Genomic DNA, 9,151 nt, shown 5'->3' on the forward strand with positions numbered 1-9,151 from the left:
TTCGACGTCCACGTCTAGCACTCATTTTGGTAGATCTCGTGTTTACTACAGAAGATAAAACTTAGGGTTAGATAAGTACTTGGAGTCTCGAACACAGTTAAAACCGTAAAAACATTGTGACGTGGCCTTAGTAACTTGTTTTATAAAATACTTCAAAACCGTATTTTCAATTTGGACTCATACACAGTCCGAGGTTTAAAAACCAAAAGCTCTTATACCAATTAAATGTAACCCCCTAGACTCGACCTATGCGTTTCGACTAAGTCTAATGGATCACATTCATGATTCTTAAAGACATTTTCCAAAACCGTTATTTAATCAACGAAAATCACATTATAAATGACATTTATGAAATTATAATAGATTATACTATAATAACTCAATTCATAAATATGACATTAAAATGTAACAAGTTAATTTAAAACATGTCTTAAAAAAATCCAAATTACGATAAACCGAATATAAATAGCAAAAGAGTAATCATTATAAAATCCAATAATTTAAAATAAGGCCCATGTTATCAAAATAAAGTCAACTTAAAATATAAAAACATTACAATCAGATATACTTCAAGAGATATGTTGATCCTCCAAGTGCTCGATCAGGGGTATCTAACCAACAATATCTGAAAGGGGAAAACATTTACGAAAAAGTGAGCTAGGCTCAGTGTGTCCCAACATTACTATAAAATTATGATAGGTACACTAAACAAGTCATAGTCCAGTAAATCTCATAAAATCAGACTGCAGTAAATCCCATAAAAGAGTTACCCTAAGGGAATATCTTAGGGCCTGAGAGCCTACCCAAGATAGATTTCGGGGCCACGGGGCCTATCTAAGAACATATCTTAGGGTCGTAGGACCTACCTCAGAATGATCTCAGGGCCGTAGAGCCTACCTAAGAGTCATATTAGGTCCATAAAAATTTTCCAGCTTGATCAGAGCTGTACTTTATACATTCGTATCAAAAATACAATTGCACCGTGACATAAATTCCATAAATCCATAAACATGGTAATCATATACCCGTGCAAACCAAAAATCAGATAATAGTCATAATCCATAAATCATCACATTAAATCGGTGCATCAATAAAACAATAACCAAATAATTCAGTGTACCACATGTTAAAACAAATAAAACAGTTCAGTAATAAATAGGGAACACACCTTGATAATAGGTTCAAATAGTAGATCTAGTGATTGCTGGCCTCGCCACACTCTGCTACAATTTTCAAACCTAATTCATAATAACATTATATTACTAATGGGTAATAATTAATTTCTGAAATCATAAAATTTATGGGTCATACGGGTGAATATTGGCACACGTAGTTTAACTGATCTAGAGGAGCTGGGTCGAGCTGTCGAACGATCAGGAGAGTCTCTTGTACCTCCAAACAATAATAATTTATCAATCTCAGTCTTACTTAATTATTCAAAGCTAAAACTCTTAAGTATATATGCATTTTTCGGGTTTGACTATCAATTTGGAGGCTTTCGAGTCTAAATTTGACCAAACGGATTACGAAATCGGAATCAGGACGTCGAAAAACATAAAGTATGACTTTTCAAAAATTCGAATTCTTGGTCAAAGTCAAAGTCAACGGGTTTGACTAATGATTTGGAGGCCTTCGAGTTCGAATTTGGCGAAACAAACTTCGGAAACGGATTCGGGACGTCGAAAAATGTCAGAATAGGTATACCCGAACAAAATCAACGGTCATTTAATGGCCGATTAAAGCCGGTCAAATTTATGGTCAACGGTGCTCAATAGTCAACATTCAACTTTTACAAAAATAGCACCCTAAAAGAAATTAATTACAAAACTAACACCCTTTTAAAAATATTTACTAAAATAGCACCCTTTTAAAAATATTTACGAAAATATCACCCTTTTAAAAATATTTACGAAAATAGTATCATTTTAAAATTATTTACGAAAATAACACTCGGGTCAGGTCAACGGTTCAGGTCGGGTTAAACCGGTTAGGACCGGTCAGAACTGTTCAGACCGGTTTAGACCGGTCAAGCCGGTCGAATAATGACAACCACCAGTTCGCTGCTCCCCACGCGCAGGGGCGGCGCTTGGGGGCGCTTGAGACCTCCTCCGGTCTCCAAAAATTACTGAAAAAAATTCCTAAAATTATTTTAAGCAAATTCAATACACTTACCAAGCTCGGTTCAAATTTTTGAACGGTGGAGAGCTCGATTTCAACTCGGCCAAAACTTTGACCACTTCATCTCCCTCACGCGTCGCCGCCTACGGAGACAAGGAGGACACCGACGAACTCAGAACGGCACAAGGAACACGATGGTACGGGATGTGTCAAAAACAGATTGGAGATGAATTTAAGATTTTCTCGGCGGTGGTGCTAAAAAAATGTCGAGACTTTGATTCGAAATTTACAGCTTTTGGTAGCGTTTCGCTATAATTGGTTTACTGGGTTTTGTTCACGGGTCAAAGATGAACACGATGATGGTTTCAATTTGACGATCGAAGGTCGGACGGCCTCGGAATCGGGCTTGAAAGAAGGGGTGCGGGAGAAGGAAATTTGAGTAATTGCTTCTGTGTTTTCTGATTTCAAAATCAGAAAACACGTTTATAAAACCAAACCTGCCGACACTCCTTGGAGGAATTCAGGGCTTGCTCCCTAAATTTCCTTCAACTTCTAAAATGACTTACAAGTTTTTAAAACTTTTAATTTAGTCACCAAATTACACCGATATAAATATATTTTTTCTCGGTTTTCTGGGTTGTTACATCTTAAGATGACTTTACATTTATCAGATTTTTAATATACTCCAAATTCGACTAATCAATGACCTAATTAAATTCAACTCGTGCTTCCTTGTCAACTAATCATGTGCCTCTTCTTTCGGGTTAAAATGCGTTGCAGTCATTGTTGTTTGGCATAATTTCAGATTTAGCTCATATATTTTAAAAACTAAAAATTAAATACATTTACTTTTTTATTCTAAAATCATAGTCAATTCATTAGCATTCTTATTCTTTTTTTAGAGTTTTGATTTCATATATTTTTTTGGGGTATGTTAAGTAGACAAATTTTGAACGAAAATGCTAAGCATGCTAATGAATTGGCCGTCCAGCTCAGTTTGTAGAGCGCAGGGCTCTTAATCTTGTAGTCGTCGGATCGAATCCCACGGTGGGCAATTCATAATTGTTGGAGGTCTTCCACGGAAGTTGCTCTCAACCTAGCGTTGGGGGTAGCCTACTACCCTACCTCCCCCTTACCCCATTACATATAGGAATAGGGTCAGCTAATTTTTTAATTTGAATAGATAAAAAAGTATTAGAGGTTTCTATACTTTTAAAAATATATATATATAACCTTTGTATTATTATTTTTTAATAAATTGATGTGTATTATCAAAGAAAGTAGGAAAAAACTACTACAAAGTACAAGGTATAAAGAAAATGACTCATTTTTCAAAAACTAAGAAATGCTCCATGCAACACAAAACCTTCTACTTACAAATCTCATGGAATACAACGACTACTAGCTTTAACCATAACTTATATCATCAAAGATCTCATCAACTGAACAAGTATTCCTTCCAAAAAAATCCTACAGCTCATCTCCTTCCACACACAATAGATATGGGTACCCCAAGCATTTTTAAAAGAGAAAATCGCCTCAGTGACCAAAAATGCCTTATAATATACGATTTTAACCAACTTTTTTTGGATTTGCCAAAATGACCAACAAAATCGCAACGCGAAATAAAAATCGCAACGCGATCCCCAGAATCGCAAATCAGTTTCCAAAATCGCAACGCGATTCTTGAAAATCGCAATGCGATAGTACAAATTCGCATTGCGATTTTCCAGAATCGCAACGCGAATATGAAAATCGCAACGCGAACACATAAATCGCAACGCGTATCCGTAAACCGCAACGTGTATCCGTAAATCGCAACGCGTATCCGTAAATCGCAATGCGTATCCGTAAATCGCAACGCGTATCCGTAAATCGCAATGTGTATCCGTAAATCGCAACGCGTATCCGTAAATCGCAACGACAATACGTAAAATCGCAACGCGTATCCGTAAATCGCAACGCGATTTTTTAAAGCGCCATTATAATCGCTACGCGTATTTTATTTTCAAATTACAAAAACGAATATTAAGACAAAATCCCGTAATCGCAACTCATAACCTAAAACCTAAAATCACAACTCAGTCTCATCTCCATCTCTCACTCTCTACGGCGAAATCCGTCCCCATCTCCGAAGATTTCCGTCCCCATCTCCGGCGAAATCCCTCACAACCATTCACGGTCAGAAATCCCTCACAATATTCAGAAATGGAAAATCAACCTCCGAGGGTTAGTTTTTTTAATTATTTTTATTTTGAAATTTTTGCATTATTGTAGGTTTTTCATATTGAAACTGATGATAAGTTTACTGGATAGATTAACCATTTCACTTAGATTTCATTTCGCGTTGCGATTCTCTCGTTGCGATTTTCATTCCGCGTTGCTATTCTCTCGTTGCGATTTTCAAGTTAGTATTTGTCTTTGTCTTTGTTCTGTCTTATGGTTGAAGTAATGCAATCCATTCAAGTTTCAATTTGCAGAAGAGTCGCAACGAGAGAAATGAAAATCGCAACGAGAGAATCGCAACGCGAAATGAAAATCGCAACGAGAGAATCGCAACGCGAAACCAAAATCGCATTGCGATTTTCATTTCGCGTTGCGATTTTCATTTCGCGTTGCGATTCTCTCGTTGTGATTTTCATTTCTCTCGTTGCGATAGTCATTCTCTCGTTGCGATTTTCATTTCAACCAAAAGACAAAACAGTGTTGCAAATTTTAGTTTCAAGAATAAACTACTACTTTTATGTTTATTGTTTTTGGTATATCTTCACAGTGTAGTTTTGGTATATCTAACTTGGTATGTTTATTGTTTTTGTAGAAATTTTTTTCGGCTTCATTGACATTAAGGAATAAAGTTAGCCTAGCCACTGCAATTGCTTCGAAGCTTTCACCTGCACAAAGACAATTGTTTGAGGAAACCTGTTTCGGGCCATGGCTGAGAGTACAGCATCCGGGTGGAGATGCTAATTTGAACCATTTGTGGCTTCAGACCATGACATCAAATCTACCCGACAGTATACAACGTGGTGAGGAAGAGATATGGTTTCATTTTCCACCAGCGTATACTTGTTTTGGGCGGAAGGAGTTCTGCTTAATCACTGGTCTACGATTCGGACACGATGATGTAGGCCGGTACACTCGTCATATCGCCCGCCCATCATGGTTATCCCGGGTTTTTCCGGATGAGTCAATGAAGAAGCCGAACCTACACGTCGACGACCTGAAGAAATTGTTTAATAAGAAAGATGGTTTCACTCGGATGGATGACGTCGATATTGTCCGAGTATGCCTTCTACTACTTTTGTATGCCGGCTTTTTAGGCAGAGAGGCCAGACAACCTATTCCTCGGGAGCTAATAATATTGGTAGAGGACCTGAATGCATGGAATCTGTTTCCGTGGGGTTCGTATATATGGAAAGCTACTTGGACTAAGTTGTCTACTGCCTTTGATGACCGCAAAAGTTTGCGTGGCGATGGGTCGAAATACACTTTGTCAGGCTTTGTTTGGGCCTTTAAGGTAAGAATTTCTATATAATGTTTCTAAAATTATAATTAATTATTTAACAATTACTAATTTTGTTATTATATTGTTTGTAGATTTGGATATTCGAGGCTTTCCCCAGCATGCGTACATATGCAATAAAAACGTCAAATGATATTCCCAGGGCTATTTCCTGGAAGAGGAAAAATCTGTTGGATTGGGAAGACTTAATACCATATGCGACAATAAATAATGTAAGTTAACACAAATACTTTCATATAATATATAAAAACAAGTTATTAATAGTAGACGTTTAACTTTGTTTGAGTTTTATATTGTTAGGAGGCCAACATTCCATTACAAAGACTGACACCCACGGAGGAAGAGCTTGCCACTGATTGGTGGCAAGCTAGTCAGAGTTTTTTTGATGGCACGGATGATGAGCAGCATCCACTTCCTCCAATTCGAGAGCCATCACCTCACCTAGAGCCATCACCCGATCGACCCGACTATACACCTCTAGAACGAGAGCCATCACCTATCCCGTCACATCATCGAGCCTCTTCTCCACCATCACCTCATGATAGGCGACCGGCAAAGATGCCACGACTCCTATCTCCCTGTTCTCCACCTCCACCTCCACGGGATGAGTCAAGGGAGTTACGTGATGAGGTCAATGCCTTGCGTGAGGAGATCGGTACTCTACGCGATAACGATGGTGCATGGCGTGTGGAGGTGTCAACTTTACGTGGTGAGGTTGCCGCTCTACGTGAGATGATAGTATCGTTGCAGAATGAGGTTCATACTCTACGCAACGAGGTAAGTTTAAGATTTTCCATATTTAACTTGATGATAAATTTACTCGTAATTTCACTTAGATTAGCCATTTCACTTAGATTGCTTAGTAAATTTATTCGGTTGCTGCCAATTCTGCTAAACTGTGTATTCTTTAACACTGTGAAATAGTATTCGTCTTTGTTTTGTCTTTTGGTTGAAAGTAAATTTGTTCGGTTGCTGCCAATTCTGCTAAACTAATACCCTGAAGTCAGTATTTGTCTTTGTTTTGTCTATTGGTTGAAGTAATGCAATCCATTCAAGTTTCAATTTGCAGAAGAAGAAATAGTTTACTTTCGCAACACGAAACTTAAAATCGCAACGCGAAACCAAAATCGCAACGCGAAATGAAAATCGCAACGCGAAATGAAAATCGCAACGACAGAATCGCAACGCGAAACCAAAATCGCAACGACAAAATCGCAACGCGAAACCAAAATCGCATTGCAATTTTCATTTCGCGTTGCGATTTTCATTTCGCATTGCGATTCTGTCGTTGCGATTTTCATTTCGCGTTGCGATTTTGGTTTCTCGTTGCGATTCTCATTTCGCGTTGCGATTTTAAGTTTCGTGTTGCGAAAGTAAACTATTTCTTCTTCTGCAAATTGAAACTTGAATGGATTGCATTACTTCAACCAATAGACAAAACAAAGACAAATACTAACTTCAGGGTATTAGTTTGAAACATATTTTTCTTTGTTATCTGATGCATTTTGTGAACTATGATAGAATAATGACTTGGGTGAATACAATGCAAGTTTGAAACATATTTGTCTTTGTTTTCACTGTTTAAATATCATGTCTGTTTATTTACTGATTTTTGTATTTAATTATTTAGCGGCCCGATAGAGTGGATGCTTTACGTCGGGTTATGCTTGCACGACAGAGTTCACGCATCAGACAGCGTGCACGTGCTATTAAGTCTCCGTACACCCCAATAGTGCGAAGACACCGCAAGAAGAAGCCCGACTCGCCTGTCATCCCTCAAGAGTCCACTCCTATCGTTGAAGAGGCCCCCCTATCATTCCTCGAGAGTCCCCTCCCACCGTTCAAGAGGCCACTATCATCATTGAAGAGGTCCCTCCCACCATTCAAGAGCCCGATTCACATGGCGTCATATGTAGGCTTCTTGAGAAACCCTCTGACGTGCCGGACATAATGGATGAGAGTTGGCTCTCGTATAAGTTACCGGCCAGTACCATTCCGGTATCGGAAGTGGAGAGGAGACAACTACCAGACACAATTCTGGATAACACCCTTTGGGCTAAGACCGCAGTTGATTTTTATCTACATGAGCGGAGCCAGGGGTGTTTCACTGACATATGCAAGCTCACCGATGATATCTATTTGTTGCTTGGTGGGGCGTATTATTAGGGGTCGAAGACAATGGCTATTTCGATGGGGGGTAAGTCTTATATTTTTCTTATATTTCAATTTGATTAATTTTTTTTTAAATTTATGTAAGTCACTAATATATGTCTTTTTTTGTAAAACAGCATATCGATGCGTGGGTGACACGACTTATAATAATAAGAAAACTTAAGAAAAATAAAAATATACGATATACAATTATGCCGACGTCTTTTAACGTCGTTCACTTGAAGAATCAACGAGATGAATCATTTGATTTGGGCAATGGACAAGCTAAACTTTATCCTGCATGGTGGGAGGTCGATAAGGTTAGTATTTATTTTAGATTGAGTTTAAAGGTTTTATGAAATAAGTGCGCAAATGAATGAATTATTACTTATGATTGCAGGTGTTTATCCCTGTTTTGGAACGTAAACATTGGATTCTCGTCGAGCTTCAGCTCCCATCCCTTAAGACAATAGTGTATGACAGTATGATAAATTACATATCATTGGCTGATTTAAGAGATATTATTAAGGGATGGAGCTCTCATTTGGCTAAATTCTTGGATGCGATCAATTATTGGACTCGTTCTGAAAACAAGAAGCCAAAGAAGCTCAATATTACAGTTATTAGAGACGAGACCGCGCCACAACAAACGGAAGGAGCCAGAGGAGATTGTGGTCCTCTCGTATGCTTGGCGTTGGAGCGTTTGACGACGGGAAGCACCAAGTATCTACCTCCCACCGATAGATGATTGTGATGGCACTGGTGATCCACATGTCAACCTTGTATGACCACTTTCCTTGCACCGACTACATGTCGATCTCTTCTTCTCTTCACCCTTAGACGGTATACGATCGTGACTTTTTGGTCGGCCAGGTAGCCTTCTGTCCATGGCTGGTGGCAAAACTGTTTGTAAGTCATCTGGTATGTCCCACTCAGAAGGATGTGGAATAGGGTAGACAATCTCGGTATAAGTCTGTCGATAAACTTCTGTAGTGTAGCAATCCATAGCGTATGCGCATGAATCATCTTGGTTTAAATGAAGAGCAACTTTTATAACATGGCCACACGGATAACCAGTTGTTTGCCATTTCATACAACTACACGTCTTTGCATTTAGATCGACCAGCCCATTTAAGTTATTATACAGTACTTGAAACAAAGTGTTTGAACATGGTTCAACTCTCCATGACGTTGACTTCACAACACGTTTCGTTATCTTTTTTTCAGTCCATGGTGTAACACGATGTTCCAATGTTCCTGTAAATTTAAATAAACAATACTTAGTAAAATATATAAATATGATAAGTTACGAATTCAAAGAAATAATACCTGCATGGTTTCTTTTCTTGTAGTACCACT

The sequence above is a fragment of the Hibiscus syriacus genome, unplaced genomic scaffold (genome assembly GCF_006381635.1).
Source record: "Hibiscus syriacus cultivar Baekdansim isolate YM2019G1 unplaced genomic scaffold, ASM638163v2 tig00111231_pilon, whole genome shotgun sequence".
Classification (NCBI taxonomy): Eukaryota; Viridiplantae; Streptophyta; class Magnoliopsida; order Malvales; family Malvaceae; genus Hibiscus; species Hibiscus syriacus.